Source organism: Battus philenor, unplaced genomic scaffold (assembly GCF_028537555.1).
Source record: "Battus philenor isolate CCGP_79_NKW_IND1 unplaced genomic scaffold, ilBatPhil1.0.hap1 SCAF_1, whole genome shotgun sequence".
In the NCBI taxonomy this organism is placed as follows: Eukaryota; Metazoa; Arthropoda; class Insecta; order Lepidoptera; family Papilionidae; genus Battus; species Battus philenor.
In genome coordinates this window covers 456522-476230 of record NW_027181661.1, presented here as the reverse complement: position 1 = coordinate 476230, position 19709 = coordinate 456522, and the positions used below count along the sequence as shown (strand labels likewise).

Sequence of the window (19709 nt, the reverse complement as noted above, 5' to 3'; positions counted from 1 at the left end):
TACATGGCCGCATGCTTATGTAATCTATAACAGACGTTAGCCACGTTTAGACAACATTAATTTGTTTTGTAATACAAGTTATACATATATATAAATATATATTTATTCGCTTTTCTGCTCTTTTGGATAAGATCAAAGTGTTTAATGGAATCAGGCGTTACCTTGCGGAAGTCCATCCTTAGTAAGAAAAGGACCAATATTTAGCCACTTCCGCACATTGTTGCACGACTACCACTGCATGTGGGGAAGTGGCTAAATATTGGTCCTTTTCTTACTTAAGATCAAAGTATAGTATTTGTTCTTTTCAACTCATTATCTGAAAGTCCCCGTAATGCGGGAACAGCACATTGAACTGATTTTTGTAAAACGACGGAATGTTCGGGGTTCGTCCTGCTATCGTTAAATGTCGACAACGGGATCGTTCCTCTAAAGCAAAATAATAAATAAATAAGCAATACATTAAATTATAATCAAATCATATTTATATATATTTTAATATTTTGCAATAAATAATGTGGTATGTATTCCAGTAATAGTCACTTTAGTCGATCGAATTATTGTACCTGTAAAAATAAATCGTGCCATACTAATTATATAACTAATAACTATAATATACATTATGACACCTGACCTGAGTTGAACAGTTTACAAAGTTCGCGACGCGATAGAACTCAATCGCAGCCTCCATTTTGCGCCGCCCAACTCGCTGCGTCTGTGAACAAGCATTGCAACATTATGTAAAAATACCGACATCAGCCGATAAGTTGTTAACATGAAACATAGACAATGACAGGCTGTATTTGGAGGACCTCGGTCGGTCTGTGAAATAGAGCTAGAAGAAAGGATTAAGGCAAGTAACATCGTCTCTCTAACGGGCAACGACAATCTGGGCCCTGTATTACTTCAATATTATAAAAAAGTGGTGCAAAAGAAAATAGAAATCAAACGCAACCCTGGATCCTAAACGTCGGTAAGATTCGCAGGAAATAAACAAAACTGGATTAAAAATCATATAAAAAGCATAACAGATAAAATAATGAAAAATTTAAAAAAGTTTTAGCTCTAATTTTAAAAATAGAAATTCAATGTATTTTGCGATAAGTAATGAAGAATAGTCAGAGAATGTAAGTGAGGGAAGAAAGGCGATGCATGGAAGAAGATTTGCAAATGAGGGAAGATAGAACACGAATTAAACTAAGGTATTAAAGATATTATGAAGTAAGGATTATGTAAATAAAAAATTAAAAAAAAAAACCTTTAAAAATAACTTAAACGTAGTGTGACGTGTTACCCCGCGCATGGCAGGCGGAACGAGAGGTTCTCACGGGGCCAAAAATATAGTTATGGTTGTTTTTAAACCACCTTAACTATGTCGAAAATATTATAATAGTCGAGCTGGGCTGCGAGAGTGCTATATGAATCTTGAATGTCACTTACCTCTGGATGTTTCCAGAAGATGCTTCCAGACGCTCGAATTTAACCTACTTTATCTTTACAGACCAAGAGTGAAAATAGAACAAAGAAATCTGTCATTTACACACCAAAAGAACGAAACAATTTAAAATGAATTCAAATTAAACTGCCAAGAAATAATAACAAACAATTGTAGCTGGCAATTGTCATTTCGAACAATCGCTATTAAGCAGTTTTAAATAGTTTACAATTTTCGTCGTAAGTTTGAGAGAAGCATTTAAAGAAACTAAGATGGCGACTGATGTTCCCCAAGACGCGAGTGTAAATGACGCGATGGCTTGCTGCAGATCGGAGTGCGAACTCAGCGGGAGATAGCGCGCGTTTCTTGGACATTCGATTTGGCGACTAAGCTATTTTGAAGATTGTTTAAACATCCGACACTCTGGCCGCGAATAACAAGTAAGTAACTTGACAATTAAATATCGGATTATAATTTGCTTACTTTTAACTTAGGCTCGCGTTAACAGCTGACCACCAGACTTCTTTAAACTCACAAACTCACAAAATTGATTCGAGAGGAAACATATTTTTCCAAAATAAATTTAGTTTAAACACCTATATTGTACAACTTAATAGAGTATATCAAATAGAAATCCTTCAAATACTGAAATATGACCTTGTAATGTCTATTTACAAAAATTTAAATTCACAAAGTTTAAAAATCTTTTCATGGGAAATAAATATATACGAATTCATATTTAAATAACATAAGAGAAAACGTCATGGAATACAGCACAACACAACTTGGGAATGGTGTGTTCGTCTCCATGTTTTTCCAATGTTTATTAACTAGCTTTATGCCGCGACTCCGTCCACGTGAAATTTATCAAAAAAATATTTACAGTTTTTTTTCGTTTTTAGTTTAATTACGTCACTCACAAAAACACACAATTCACAATTCCAAACGTTATTTTTTAATTTTTATTTATAAAATAATAATTAATAATTGAGATTCGTAGACATATTAAAACTTACGCTATGGAACGTTCATAGTAATAATATAATTGGCATAGATACGAAGGCTTAGCGGTGCGATCACACATCTTTACAATATCGATGTATAAGCTTTGTTCGATCTTATAGTCCATATACAGATCTCTTTAATTTTGGTCTAATCACCTATATATAGCGTTAACTGGCACCTTGTTTTGCCCATATATAATGGGAGATGCCCAAACTTACACGGTTCATTTCGTTCATAGAGTAATACTAAATTTTTTTGGTATCTGACACGTAACTAAAGAATTACAGAGAGAGCTTATCTATTCTATTGTTATTGTTGAAGTTATTGATTTAGCCCAGGGACTTTTACAGCTTCATCTGAATTAAAAAAAAAACCACTGGGCATCCGTACTCCAATTTCACGAAGAAGTAAAACAAAAGTAAGGTAACAGTTCTAATCAAGTAAGAAAAGGAACAATATTTAGCCACTTCCGCACATGCAGTGGTAGTCGTGCAATGAAATGCACCGCCCGCCATTTCGCTGATAAATGCGTATGCGGCAAACAATGCGAATCACATTATTTATCACACAACCGCCACCGTCAAATTACTCAACACGTGTTTCACCCCTCCACGGGGCATCATCAGGAGTTATGTTACACCGATTAGTGCCAAACACAGAGTCAACTTGACTCTTGTGTGATTCGCATTGTTTGCCGCATACGCATTTATCAACAGGCTGGCGGGCGGTGCACTAAACCCAAACACGTTCATCTTGTTACATTGCGCTGCCCATCCAAGTTGGATTCAACCATAGATCTTTTTCTCGAAGTTGGACTTAACAAGCTGGAAGGTTTATTCCAGGTGCATATAATAGTCTACAACCACAACACCCTGCAAAGCAGAGTAAAGTAAAAAAATGAATTAAAAAAAATCAATAGATAATTAGTTGACGATCGATAAGAGTTCTGTTAAAATTTCCTATATTTTACCTTTTTTATTTTATGATTACAACTTCGAACTTTGTACCTCTGATAACCACTCGAGTAAGCACGAAATGTATACATATAAGAGAGAGTAAGTATCGGCGGACGTTACAAATAGCGTAAAATCGTGCAGTCTAAACACAGTACAATACCCGGCGATAAATATTGCACATCGACTTTTGGAAAGAGACAATTGGCTAATTTTGGATGTAGAGCGTTATCTCTGTCGCACGACTGACAAAACGTGACGTCACGGTCGATATGCAATATTAATCGTCGAGTACTGTACAGATGTTTTTTTTATGACCCCCGCTATTGGGGGCCTCTCGTACCCCTATTTATGGTGGGACAGGGACTTTATTTGCAATTTAATTTTTCACATGATTTTTTATTTTCTCTCTCTTCTTTCATAGTTTACTTTCTCTTTCGGTCTTTTATCTATCTTTCATGCTACATTTCTACTTTCTTACCCTTTTGCTCTGTTCATCTATCATTATTTCCTCTTTTCTTTTTACATTTTTATTTTACATTTTTACTTATTTTCTATAATACATTATATGTCACATTTGAGTTTTATTTTATCACATTTTATCACATTTCTTATTGTATATTTGGATTTTTATTTTTTTGTATAACGTTTTTAACTATTTTCTTGCAACAAGCGAGGAATTCTTTCCTAGTTTCACTGTACAGATGTTAATAGCCGCGTAGTTTACCATCATATATTAAATATAGCAGAAATGTATATTGGATGTCAACTTTATCTTGTCCATATTAATTTTAAGGTCTACATGTCCGGAAGCTCTATTCAGTCATCCTGCAGGTTGCTTGTATCCAGGTCCTCCATGGTCTCAACCGCTATTATAGTATGCTTACACTGACAAAGCCACCTAGATAGGGTTGCAACAATGGCACAAGTCAGTAGCTCGTCGAGAAGATTTTTGTTAAAATATCTCCTGTTGCTCTTTAGGTGTTATTCAGAGTCCTTTGTCTATCACTAAGACTATTAAATTTTTTTGGCTCGAAGTGTCTTAAGGGTTCCACTATCGACGTGTGTAAATTCTAGTCGGTTAAAAAAATATACTGCCATAACCATCAATAAAGAGACTGTGGATATATCAAGGCGTCTTTACAGATGATGCGAGATTGGTATACGCGAATGTTCTAGAAAGAACTCTGTTTTTTTTTTCGTTTCAACCGATGGATGCCCGTTGCAAGGCCAGTATAGATAAGGACAGTATAGATAAGTAGGTACCTAATAAACTGCACATAAAATAACTAGTCAATAATAGGAAAAATAGAACAAGAAAAGTGTAGTAATGTATTAAGAAAGCACAACTCAAAAAAAATTGTGAAAAAAAATAGAATATGTAAATAATAAAATAAGGAATAAAAAGAGATTGAGAAGCATGGCAGTGAGTGAAGAATAAGGATGAAAAATCTGAAAAACTTATTTGTAAACAAAGACCCTGATCCCAACTAATTAGAGGTACGAGAGGCCTTCAATAGCGGAGGCCATAAAAAAAAGGTGTAGGCCACCCTTAAACACCATGACCGGTCTTGCACTGCTCACTTCCAACTACTTCCTGCGATCTATACTATATCCTTTTTTTATGTATGTTTCTTTTAACTATTTTTATTTAAATTTTTGAGAGTTGGCAACATTAAATCGACGAGCGAAAAATAACATTCGCATAATCTGAACGCATAAATAATTTAATTATGACTTCCATTCGAAAAGCGATTTTATCTAGGATCTATAAGAATCATATCCGTACATACTGTTTGCTTATACATAAGCCACTTTGAAATTGACAAGGCGAAAATAAGACATAAAATTCTAAAGGAAAATTATTAATTTCGAATGTTCTCGACGTCAGCTGCTCCGTTCTATTACTTTAAACCGAAAAAGCTTCGACCAACCGCTAATAGGAATGAAAAATAGACATTTCCTTTACTCTCATTTATTTAATAGGATCATTTCTAATGTAAAGATGATTTATTTACTCTTTTTTATATTTATAAAAGGTAGTTAGTTATAAATATACAAGCTTTTATTTTAAAACTGTGTATATATAGTATATATGTAAGAAAACACCTTTAAAGGTTTTCGATCAATCTGAAATATGTTATATTAATTTATTTTTTCTATTGGAATGCGATATGTCATTACATAGTTACTATAAAAGGCAACAGTGATATATAGTTATAAAACACATCAGACGGTTTATTGCGGAACAATGCGCAAGCTAAGCAAGAAATGATATCTATTTCTTAGACTCACCTTTGCCGAATAAGCAGTCTGCGAGACGGTGTAAACACACGACGTTCCTTCCAAGAAACACAACAACGCGAGGGACTTTGGACATAGACATAGTGTCACTTCTTGCTTCGAGGTGATTACACCTGACCACTAGCTCAGATTCACAGATTCCCAAATTCGACACTTAAATAACTTAAGCGAAACAATAAGATATATATACACGTATAACTTTAAAAAAAAGAGGTAATTGATTTATGAAACTTGACAAGATAATAAGCAATAAATTATTTTAATATATAGAAATCCGAATTTAGAAAAATTTTTTTTTACTACATTATCATTACGCAATCTATTATTTCTGATATAATTATGTTTGGATATAATATACCGTATATTATTTAACAACAAATAAGTTACGCATTCACCTCTTTATAGCTTTTACATATATAACTTATGTCATATCTTAACTTGAGAATGACTTTATTAAAAAAAAAAAACGGAACCGTTCCGGAACGACCGTACTCACCTGACTTGGCTCCGTACGACTTCTGGCTATTCAGAAAACCTTTACCAGTGCGGAGACGCCGTTTTGACACGACTGAGGAGATAAAAACAAATTGAAGGTATTGAAGGCTGTACTGGAAAAATACTATTAAGACTGTGTCGAGCGTCGAAAAAATTGCGTTTTATCAAACGAGAATTAATAATGATGAAATTGATTTGGTGGTATTAATAAAAAATTATATTAGATAAACAAATTAAAATTGCTTTTAACACAGTTTTATTTCTAATTTAATCAATAGATATTATGATCGCAATGAAATATGTTTTATTTACTTCTTTTTTCTATTGTAACAAGCAAATAACTTGAGATGATACAATATCTGTGTGGACAGACATGGTATATAGCCTTCCACGTCTTAAAGTTACCGACTTCTACTTTAGAATTACTTAAAAAAAGCGCTCAGGTAATACGTTCGAATTTTAAATATCATTCGCCCAAGTTTTAACTTCCACTTAGGCCCACATTAAGTAACCAATAAAGCTTTTAAGTGCCGTTTAAATTTTAATGAAAGCCATGAAGCAACCGTTAGATTTATGTTATCATATTTCTTCACAACTTTTTTTTATTATACGAATAAAAAAAATGTAAATGTTTACACATAAAAATTTCTGTAAAAATGTAAATTTTGTTCTTTATATTTGTCGAGGATTACTTTGAATGGTATGAAATTGATTTATAAGAATAAATAAAGAATTTGCGCGATAATATGCAGAATATTCGAAAATTCTATTATACAAAGCCTTGTAGAAAATTTGTTTTACAGTTACAATTTTGAAGTGATAATTTAGCTTGGAAAATACACGTTTAAACTACTGCGGTCGCCATTTTAACCCCATAGACGCCCACTGGGCATATGCCTCTCACAAAGGGGAGAGTATGTAGTATTATGGTATGCAGAAAATGCTGCTGCCCATCCTCCTGACACTTGATTGTGAGCAGGGGAAGTCCCATATAATTAATGCACAGTGTAAATCATATAGAAAGCTGGGTCTCCGGAATCAAACCCGCGACCTGCGTTTGCGACACTCAATTCTAACCGCTGGACAACAATATTTATAAAATTGATAATATAAATACTATCAGAGTGTATTGTTTCTTTATTTTTTTAAGGCACGCACGCGTTTATCACTGCCCAGTCTGTTAATACAATAAAAAAATAATCTATACTTTTTTTACTTGCCCCACTTTCTGACCAGTATATCCTATATTAGGAAAGCAAGTTGGAGAGGTCTAAGTTTTTCATCGGAGATGATCTCCGACATTCCGCCAAGGTCTAACCTTCTCCCCATCCCGAATTCTAATGATATGCACACGTCATTTTGCACACATACCGATATGTTTTTTTTCATAGCTCTTCGATATTGACGCTCATTGCATGCCATAGGCCCTTCTTAGACACAATATAATTACGCATGTACAACATTGCGAACATAGGAGTCAGTATATGACTTGATTTATTGAAATGTGCATGAAATATGAGATATTAAATTTCTTAAATATTAAAAGTATAGGATACTTTCGAAGCGCTAGCGAACTACGTAAGAAAATCTCTTTCATATATTTTATTACGATACGCTTGTAGTGTGTGTGATATTCGATTTATATGAGATTCTAGGCTGTGTGAAAGGGAATCAAATTTTCTTTTCGTCTTCCTCTACACGTAACACTTTGATGTAAAATTGTTTTTTTATATATATATTTATTACGAAATTATTTATTGCTTTTTTAACAATAGAACATTTTTTTATATTGTCCCCCATTATTAGGGACATTTCGTACATACCCTCCCTTGTCTTATTTACGCAGAGATAATATCTTTCAATATCTTTTTTTTATTTTGATTCTCATCTTTTATTCTTTGCAATATCTTCTACATATCTTTCTTTTATTCGACGATACTTTATTTTCCTTTCTTACGTCGCCTTTCTTACTTTGCTTTCACATTCAGAGTTCTATTTTTACATTTTTTATTTTTATTTATTTATTAAAATATTTTACATTTCAATAGTTTTGATTCTTATTTTTTATTATGATTTACCAGACTAGGATTTGTCGCTTTTAATTGCCTTGCTTACTATGTTTTTACAATACTCCAAGGAGATTTCTCTCCTTTCTTCTTCCTCTAATTGCTTGACGATGATACCCAATGGAATCCTTTATATATAATAATAATATATATATATATATATATATGCACAGTTAAAACATGTAAAACTATTGTATGTAACCAGTGAACTAAGTCATTTTTGTAGGTATCTTTCGCGTCTTTTTGTTTATGGAGGAGTACTTCACCCATTTTTACATAAAGTATCAATATAATGGTAGTTTAAACATAAACAATATTAACGCTAAGCGTGATCATATATATATTTATGTATCTATATGTACAATTCCAACCAAATTTTCGACACGATTAATGTACTTCACTCGCAATGTTATTGATGTTATTGAATATAAATCAAACTCACCGATCGTCTGAGTTCGTACAAGATGAATTGCGCATAAACAAACCTTGAACAGACAAAGGCAATTACGTTTATCCTTATAGATATATAACTACATATTAACGTCGGGAAATGTAAAGGGTTGCGGTTGAGCAAATATAACGTTAAATTATATATGTATTAATTATTTATACGAATTACTTTATGTTATAATAAGTATTTAATATATTGCATACTTTAGAGTTTTATAAGTTATCTAGTTTTAACTTTACCTAGACCTATTTTTATTTTAATTGCGATTATAATTTATGATAATAATTTAAATAATAATATGGATCACAATTGTATCACAAATGAAGATACCTGAAATAAAAGCAATTTATTTATTAAAACAACAACTTTGTTTTTCAAATGTGAAAGACAGAATTTATTTGAAATTAAATGAATAAAAGCATGAAAAATGAATACAGAAGAGGAATAATTTACATAAATAACAGTATTATTTTAGCAAAATATCGATTATATCTAATTCCAAAGATTTAGGAGTTTATGTTTGGAATAATCGATTCTATTAACACTACAGGTTACTGTTCATGTATCAGTAGAATTCTTAATGATTTTACACATATTTTTAAACACTATTTATAAAATTCTTTCACCCTGAAATGTTTTATACGTTTCAGGGTGAGATTTATATATATTTTATATTGTAATACAACATGTCAATAATTTCTGACATTACAAAATCTGGCGACAGATAATAAAAAAATATTAATTTTATTATGCACTGATTAGAATTGAAAAAAATGTTTCTAATTTGTATGTTATCCTAACGTTGTTTTTTCATTATGAAATCATTTATTTCAGTTACTTTCTTTAGCCGATAGACACACACTGCAAGGACTGTCTGCTGATCTTGCGCTGCTCGTATTCAGCGACTTTCTGCGACCTGAACTATATCTGCGCTCCATCTATTGGTGGGTCTACGCGTCCACCTGCTCGTGGTAGCTATTCTAAAACCTTCTCCGAACGGCCATCGGTTGAACAAGTTATGTGTCCTCCCACTGCAACCTCAGATGAGCAATTCTTCGAGCTACGTCGATGCTTTTCGTTCTTTCGCCGATTTTCCCATTTCAGATTCAATCTCGCAGTTAAGTTACATAGCTTTCGCCATCGCTCTCTGGGTAACTTTGAGCGTTCTCATAAGGCTCGTAGTAAGCGATCACGTCTTCTGTACGTCATTAACAGGCAGCTAGACACTGTGTTACATCTAAACACCTGCTCCCCAATTCATGGAAAATCGAGGTATGATTGTAAAATGGAACTGGGGGTCGACATAAAAAGGGACAACATCTTCTCTATAATACTCTACAACTAGCGCCGTTGTGTATTTTTCAGATTCACTGGAAAGGTAGTAAAAAAACAAAAGCTCAGAACAAAACGTGAACCGAAACTGAAACTCAAAATATATAAATTGACAACACTATTAATATAAAATAGGATAATTTAGAATGTAATAAGATATAGAATAGAAAAGTATATAAAGTAGTTTTCACACGTAGTTTTCACGAACAAATTGTAATATTGTCAACACTAATTTAAATTGTGTAAACTTAGACATAGATATGATAGACTTATGAAAGAAATAAACAGAGTGATATAAAAATTAAAGCACGATAGAATTTGTGACGGACGAAAGAAGAATAAGAAACATGGAAGAAGAAATAAAAACTTACTATTAAAATATTGTAATGCCTTTATATATAAGGCGGAGGAAACGTGAGGGCCCAGAAAAACAGGCGCCATTATAAAAATAAGGCTTACAATACATTTATCGACAGCGAATGAGCAATAAGTTGACACATTTAAAACTTATGCCAATAACCAATAAATCTGAATGGAATTTATTTTTATCATAATCCCTTTAAATAAATCTCGTGGTAAACCGTCAGTTGAATTACGTGAATTTATGCGAATCTGAAAATTTAATTTGCAATGAATCCATTGTTCCGACAATTGCGGTATATCGCACCGTTCAACGCCAGTGATAATCTTTTATAACTCGATGACGGTTTAACTGACTAGAAATAGATCTTAGTTGCCGATAGCAATGTGATATGACACGCATAGGAAGCTGCTACTCATCCTCTGGAAGCTTGCTTGTAAGCTGTGGTATCTTATATAATTAATGCACACAGTGTGAATCGAAGCGATGAAATGGAACCGGAACAAAAGGTTAAAACGAATTTTACGAAATTCCACTAGCAAAGGTTTCAATAAAAATGCTTTTTTAAATATACCTTTTGTAAGTTGTATACTCGCTTGACATTTATTATTTTGGCGTTTTTTAAATAATCAAGGATCGGTTTTTATCAAATAGACATAAAAGATCGTATGGACCACGCGAAACGGGAGGTGCTAAGCAAGTTATAAATATGAATAATTTAATTTTTTATACATATGTATCTACATATTTAATTATTTAAGTTATATATATTAGGGAGATGGGAAAGCAATGTCGTTTCTGTTGACATATTTTACAGATAAACCGATTGATTGTACTTTGTACCGCTCCGGCTTTAATAATTTGTTTACTAGATGATCAAAAGTTGTTGATATTTATATATATATATATATGTATTATATATTTATATACGTATATATATATATAAATAAAAATGTCGAATAATATATACAGAGAAAAATAATTATATATATAATATATACTCGTATGTTTGTGTAGCTGCCAATAAAATGCAAATTTAATAATTATTTAAAAGGTAATTTAGCGTGTAGCAGTGTTTTATGGAAGCTCGAGCTACGAGATCGTAGATCACAGCAATCCGCTGCAGCGATGACTGTTCAGATTAACAACTTTTAGCTTTAATTAATCTACACTCAACGAAGGTTCTTGATTTAGTTTAAATTTTAAAGTTTTGTACGCGACTTTTGAATAAAAATCTTTGTAAAAGTTCTTTCGTGAAAGAACTTCTATACGGAGTAAGTTTTTATAAAGAAATTGAAATTAAATTCATTAATTATTCGGGTTATTATATAATCACGTAATGTTTATAGTTTGAATCTGGTAGTCTTTTAGCAGTACAAAATTTGCAAAGACAAATTTAATCTGAGCTTTTCTAATTATTCTATTATTCTGTAATAATTATTCATAAAACCATTGATTTTTTCTTATATTCCACAGACATTAGCGTCCGTGCCTTGGTTTTTACAATTACGTTTAATATTTTACGAAATTTTTGTTTGCTAGCGTTTTTGCATATTATAGTCTTTATTGAGTCTCATAATTTATTCACTAACTTAAATCTTAAACTATTTAAAATAAATTTTCTTGAAAATAATTGGTTCAGTTTTTAAAACTAAAGTTCGTTCGGTCACCTCCTCATCTTTCAAAAATGTATGATATAGCAATATGGAATATATTGACTGCTGTATCATACATTATTGATAGCAAATAAGATAAACATTCACACTTTTAAAGCACTTACATTAAATTAAATCACCCTGTATACTTTTTAAATCTCTGTTTGCAACAGTATCAGAGGCTTAACAACAACAACGGTAGTGTATCTAAAGATGCTGATCCGCGGTTAAGCGAAACAGGTCAATGACCTCAGTACACCGTGCTACGGGGTCACGTAGCGGCTCGCCTCCGTAGCAAGAGAAGCGATGAAACGGAAATAAATAATTGTAAAGCTACAAGTATACAAAAACAGCCCCCGAGTTGTTCTGGAATTGCAAACAAAAGAGAAATGAAAGTCTGTATAATGAATGAAGGCAGGTACACGAACCCATTGTGGAAGATTTAATACTTTGTTGGTATTCGAATCTGGCATCGCATGCAAAATTCAATTTAAACATGTTTGATATAAAATTCAGATTACAATAAAGTGGATACGTTTTGGATTCTTCACAGATAAGGTTACGTTTGGAAATCTCTTGTCGTATTATAAGATGAAGAATGGCGTAGAAAAGGAAAACATTGTTTTCGCGATATTAGGAAACGACCCGTATTTGTCGCTTTAAGAATGGATTGCAAGTTTCGGATGCAACAAGGGGTCGAAAGGAACGTCGCATCACTTACTGACAACGAGGAGAGTGGCGGGACCCTTCTAGGGCACTGCTGAAGGGTCATATAAGAGACTATTAAAGGGAAAAAGAAGCCAAAAACAAAGTGTATAAGACTAGTCAAGATAAATACTTAAATCTATGGTAAATGTAGATAAAATAGATAAGTAAAATCATGTGATAAAAGAATTTGTGAAGAGTAAAATATGAAAGAATAATTAAGATTGTTTAGGATAAAAGATGAGACGAAAATAATAAAATATGTTAAAAAAATATAAAAAAAATAACACCTGTGTACCCAAGAAACGGGAGCTACAAAAAAAAGAAATAAATAAACAAACGAACCAAGTCGACGATGATATGAACAATAAAATTAATTAATCATTTTTTGTTAGTACAACACAAATATTATATTTCGGATATTTATTTGCACAATATCCTCACTAAACTAATGTTGAAAGACTGATTGAAATCATATAAATAATCAGTTTTTTCAAAGGTTTCAGTGAAACGTCTTTATATTACTACTTTGTAAATAACATAATTAAAAAAAAATAAAATGTAGTAAGAAATTTTGAGAAACAATAGTAGTTGTAGCAGTGGTATAGGACTTTGATTTGCGATTGTAGTCCAAGCATTCGAATCCCGGGATAGAATGATATATAATTCAAACTTCGCACGTTTATTTTGCTCACAAACAAATTTAGAAGATAGACAGCAGCGTCCTCTGCATACCACACACACACCACACTGCGATTGCCTATCCTACTGCCTAGCGTGATGATTACGGTATATACCCCCATAGATATCTTTGGCGGAGACATAAATCTTGAGGTGAATATTTATGGGCTGATTTGACGACGATGAAATATTACTATACTATACTTTACTATACTATACTATACTATACTATACTATACTATACTATACTATACTATACTATACTATACTATACTATACTATACTATACTATACTATACTATACTATACTATACTATACTATACTATACTATACTATACTATACTATACTATACTATACTATACTATACTATACTATACTATACTATACTAAACTATATATATGTATAGTGTACTTATTAGTTATAAACACTAATATGATTAAAGATTTAAATTAAATGAAAATTGATGACTATATACTGATTTATTTCTACTTATAACTAACCTCTCCATGGTTTTAACAGCGCTCTGTTCTGAGATGATCCCTCAACAATCAGTTATGTAATCACTGATACAAATGTTCTTAATTTATAATAAGAAATTCATTCCCGAACTTCATCACCTATTATTAAATTTGATGCTTTATAATATGGATGTATTACATGAAGTTTATGATAAAATCGATTGATTTGACAATGAATTCAAGAGATCTTTATTATAGTCTGAAATGACAGCGGAACACATCGCTCGTGCCGATGACTGTTGGAGCCGAAAGGTTCTTGAGTGATGATCACGTGCTGGTGAACAAAGATTAGGGTGACCGCCCACTAGGTGGATATACGACATAGTTATGGAAGTCGCAGGCTGCGCAGGATTGTGGCGATTTTTGGGGAAGATCTATGCATTGGAGTGGGCAGCCATCAGCTGAAGAGAATAAATAGAAGTGTCGTGCAATTCGCAATTTTTCTCATAAAGTTACAAAAAGTCTTTTATCTCTATATGTGTTCTATATTTAAAATTCATTAATATGAATGTGTAAACAGTTAAATCCCCAACATTATTAAAACTATAACTTATTCGAAACTCAACTTACATTACACTTAAACAGAGAACTAGAGAATATATCATGTTTCGATGTTATCTCTTTACCGTATGAAGAAAATTTATAAAGAGGAGAATGTTTCGATAAAATGACAACCAAAAGCATTTCATATTACTTAAACGTTTACCAGGTCGGGATGCCTTTATTTTAACATGTTAGAGGCTTTCAGGTATATTCAGTAAATCGTTAACATTTTTGTACAAGCAAAATATATCAAATGCCTTACGTTATTGTACTCTCTATAATTATACGTATGAACAATATAATAATATGACGTATGTATGGGAGGATATAGATAATATAACACATCAGCAAAGAGAAGTATATTTTTAAAAATAATTCCGACCTGAAAATATATGGCGGCCGGTATTGGCAGTATGTTACAGTTACCTTGGCCCCATTTGTTCACGTCATTAGTATAAATCATTTTTTGACAAAAAACAACCTTGAGTTTTTTCTTGTATTTGCGGTGTTACTTTTACATTTTTTTTTCAAGCGGTAAAACTAACTAAATAAAAACATTCCAGTTTAACTCTATTTAAAAACAACGTGTATAGGTTAATTTCTCGGAGTGTTTCCAACGCGATTCCAAATGGTTTTATGAAAAAAATCTCACTCACACACACGTGTAAGAGTTTGTATTTGACCCAGTTACAACCGAGCCGCGTAGGGACCATATTCCCAATTTGCCAATAGTTTCATGGAATGTTTTAACGAACAGTTTTGTGTTCGATTGAAAAGGGAAACCCCCGCTATGAGGATTTTTAAATCGGGCACCTGCACTTCGGGATGTACTTATATTACTGGATGAAAATATTTCTCTTTTTCATTTTTAATTTGGAGCATTGATGAACGTGATTGGAGTGGTTCTCGCTGCGTTTGTTTGGTACTGAAAACTTTGCTTGCCTTCTTCGCTCTAACGAATAGGTTCATTGATCTTTTAAACATTCCTTTCTTATTTATTCAAACTCAACATTTTTATTAAAATTTTAAATTTCGTACAAAATGAAATGGACGTTGTTGAGCTGCCTGGCTGTCAAATCACATCGAACGAAAAAAAACAAAAATATATCAAACCTTTTTGATAGGAATTTTTTTATTCAAATAATAAATTTCGTACATAATTGTGGAAGATACATGAGATATAATTAAAAATCTTTTACAATCAGAATTTGATTTGAGAAGTAGGCTGTGAAGCTACAACTTGGTGTGGCGATGCCTTCACACTATGACCTCTAAAAAGCCTGTTGTCTTATCAACCACTCTTCAGTTATTTATGTTTAAATTACCAGTAATAGAAGCCTATTTTTTTAGAACGTATTACCTACTTTAAATAACCACTCCACTATAGTACTTTGTGAATATATAATATTTACAGGTAATTGATCATATTAACATTCTAAAAGAGGTGAATGCGTGATTCTTGCGCCAACAAAAATGTTTAAACCTTGTATAGTGGTCGTTCTTAAATATGTCACATTAATTAATAACTTCTAGCTGTACAAATCTGCAAAGTATTAAAAAAATGATTTTAAAATGTATTTAATTCGAATTTAGAAAAAAAGCTTTTTCTTTTTTCTTATTAATTATTTCTGAAAAAAAAATAATTTTTGGATAGGTTATATGATATGATACATTAATTCCAGAGTTGTGGTATACATACAAGATTTTCAGGCTTTTACACCTACTATCAATCACCCTGTATAAATAAATAAAAATGATTTCCCAATTTGCGTGTTAATGTTCCTAGTATATAAACTTTTATAACATTATTATAAAAATATCTGAAACAACTCTGATTAAAAATAAATATTTTATAATATTCGATAAAATCGTGATAAAGAAACGTTATGGACGTTCTAAAAATGAACGAAGTCTTTTTTACTTCAAGTAGATTATATTAGAATTTTTTTACATAAATGGACATTTTATTTCATGCTAATATTAGTACATGTTTAGTATGTATGTAATACATTGTAATGGGATTGCGAATAGGGATTGAAAAAGCTCTTGTTTTAGTTGAGCAGTCTTTATTTACTAAAAGCACAGAGAGAGAGGGAGAGAGACTTAACACTTACCCTTGATTGCAATTTTCACCACTTCTTTCTTCTTCCCGGATCTCTTTGTCTTCACCGACTGTCAACACTTGTTACGATATTCGGCTATTAAACCTTTCGGAATCTGTTCAAACACTTGTTCAATTTCAATTTCGTTGATAATTTTTTCAAACGAATTTCGTGAATACGGTCCCGTTTTATGCCTACCATTCATAACGTAAATTTCTACAAATTTACGTTTAAATTAAAAAAGGACGTTTTTCTAGGTCGATGATCGTATTTTTGATACTCCGGTATAGTTTGTTACTAATCCGCTATACCATTAGTTAAGCGAGTCATTCAAATATCGAATGCCATACAAACAGTCAAAACAAAAAAGTAACTAATACATATATATATATATATATATATATATATATATATATATACTGTTGCTTTTCAACACGTGTATGAAACTGTATTGTATGTTCAAATTATTACCAATTTTACATGAAACCATTATACGAGTATAAGCAATATAACATTGTGATAAAAAAGTCAGGTGAATTTGTTTGTCAATATTTAAATTCTTTATTAATTCTTATAAATCGTTTTAATGCTGTTCAAAGTAAACACCGTCCGATAAAACTTTTGCCAAGGCTTTTTCCAGTCCTCGAAACTAGGAAGATTCCTTTTCCGGTATAGCCTTCAAAGCCTTCGATTCGGTTTTTATCGCCTCAATCATGACAAAGTAGTGTTCCTGCATTAGCTTTTTGAATTTGCTGAAAAGCCAGAAGTCACACGCAGCAAAATAAGGCGAAGGTTGTGAAACGACATGCGTCAAGTTTTGGCATCAATCAAGACTTCACGTTTTACAGACACAAAACATTCCTTAAAGTGGTTTGATCTGAGCTAATGAATATTCCGACCAACCTATGGAATAAAAATGCCTTCCTAATACCAGGGAGTCAATGACAATTTCACCTTACTTTTTGATCACATTATATATACCAGAAGGTAAAACAAATTCTGTGTTAATAAGAATTCTATGATACTATTTCATCATGTTAAAACTTTCTACAGGCAATGTATATGATTTTAATATAAGATAATGCTTAAAAATTTATTTAAAAATACTACTTTACTGTAAATGTCTTCATAGAAGATAGTACATCTAGGGAATGATGTAATATTTAAAAAAAAAGTTCAGCCGAGTTTCTTTTATCTGATCTGAAAAGATATATTCAATTTGATCTTAACAAGAAATAAATCTGTTGTATGTTCGATAAATATTTATTCGAATTTTAAATTTAAATTTAATTTTTTATCCAATCTATCGACTGTATATTTTATCTTAAGTAATAACGAATAAGGTACTATTCATGTGAGAGATACGGATGCGATGCGCTCCCAGCCGTGTTTTTATTTTGCTTACATCGATCTGTGAAAGCTATTTACCGCTGAAGCACTTAACATAATGTGAATACAATATTTTTCAATATATCAGCGAAGGCTTTTACCTGTTTTAAATTATTCAATTGCTTTTGGGACATGAGTAACAGTAAACAATTAAAATGAAAACTGTTATTATGCGATGGGCCTGAAAAAAAAGGATAAATGGTTCCTCTTCATCTTTTCAGCCGATGGATGACAACTGAAAGGCATTGATGTTGTCGGTTTACTTAGTGGGGGTAGGCTACCCACGTCACGTTTACTGGCTTTTACCTTTTACCTTTCAGCTTTCCTCACTGCCATTTCAGGCGAGAAATTTTTGGAGCAAGTCAGTGATATTTGGTGACTTTGCAACGAAATCCCGAGTATAGCCCTCTCCATTGCTCTCTGGGTGACTTTGACCCTTAAGGTCTGTCGTAAGTCACGTCACGACAATCACCAGCAGATACTGTTCCAAGATCTTCGTTATCAAACATTGCGGTATCTTGGACGAGAGGATGTTTATAAATATATTTATAAATAGTTATCGATACACAAATAGTCGCCGCATAAAGCGTCTTATATGTTGGCTTCATCATTTTCTTAGAAATATAACCCGGGTCTTTTCATGTACAGAGTAAACATGTACTTATCGAGTCACCTTGCGCGACTTGTTGGTAAAAGGCAGATTATTTTGCAATAAAAACATCCCGGCTATATTTTACATTATTATTATTTATATATTTTTTCATTTATTTATCATTAATAAAAATAGTTACAATTTTAGATAGAAGATAGACTAAAACAATCCGAATATATATAAAAAACGTGAAATAAAATTGTTAAAAATTAAGTTAAACTGTGGTAATGAGTGAAATAGGTCAAGTATTTGCTTGCAGTGGCGCTAAAAAATGAGTATCTGCGTTTAACTTCGTGCGGGTCCATTCGTTACTGTATATAAATAGTAATACTTAAGTTTGTGTGTATATTAATTTTTTATACATCTTCAATAAGCAGGTGTATAATATCTATCTAGGTTTCCAGGCAATGGACTTCCATTGCATGACATAGGTCTCTGCAACCAGCGACTCCCCATGAACTTAACTATGTCATCAGTCCACCTGGTGGGGGTGGGCTCCCCAGTCTACCGGTTCGTGATTGCCACTCGAGAACCTTTCGGTCCCACCAGCCATCAGTTGCAACTCTTCGAGCTACGTCGGTGGTCTTCGTTCTTTTGCGATACTCCTCATTTCTGATTCGATCACTCAGCGAAACTCAGGTGCAAGAATTCAGGAATAACAGGCATATATTTAAAATAGACCTATAACATGTTACTGTTATTATTTTATGCAAATATAAAAGTGTCAAAAATATCTTCTATTTATAAAGATTGAAAAATTTACTACGAATACCTAACCCACACGACGATGTAAGCTTAGCCCTATCGCCATCGTACGATAGTCATTGTAGAATATAAAATATGAAGATTTATTTTAAAGACAAGACTTTAAAAGGCTAACAGTACTAACGTATTACAAGAAACGATGGAGTTTTATCATTAAAGTTTTACCAATTATTAAAAATAAATATAATAGCATGAAATTATATATATATATATATATATATACACATATACACATTTATATATAAATGTATATATATATATATATATACACATTGTTTGCGCACTGTTATACACAGG

General features: G+C 32.1%; 1 pseudogene; it reads left to right on the top strand.

The window, feature by feature from the left end:
- Nucleotides 1-263: 263 nt before the first annotated feature.
- LOC137922336 (U2 spliceosomal RNA) lies at nt 264-426 on the top strand (annotated as a pseudogene).
- Nucleotides 427-19709: the final 19283 nt, after the last annotated feature.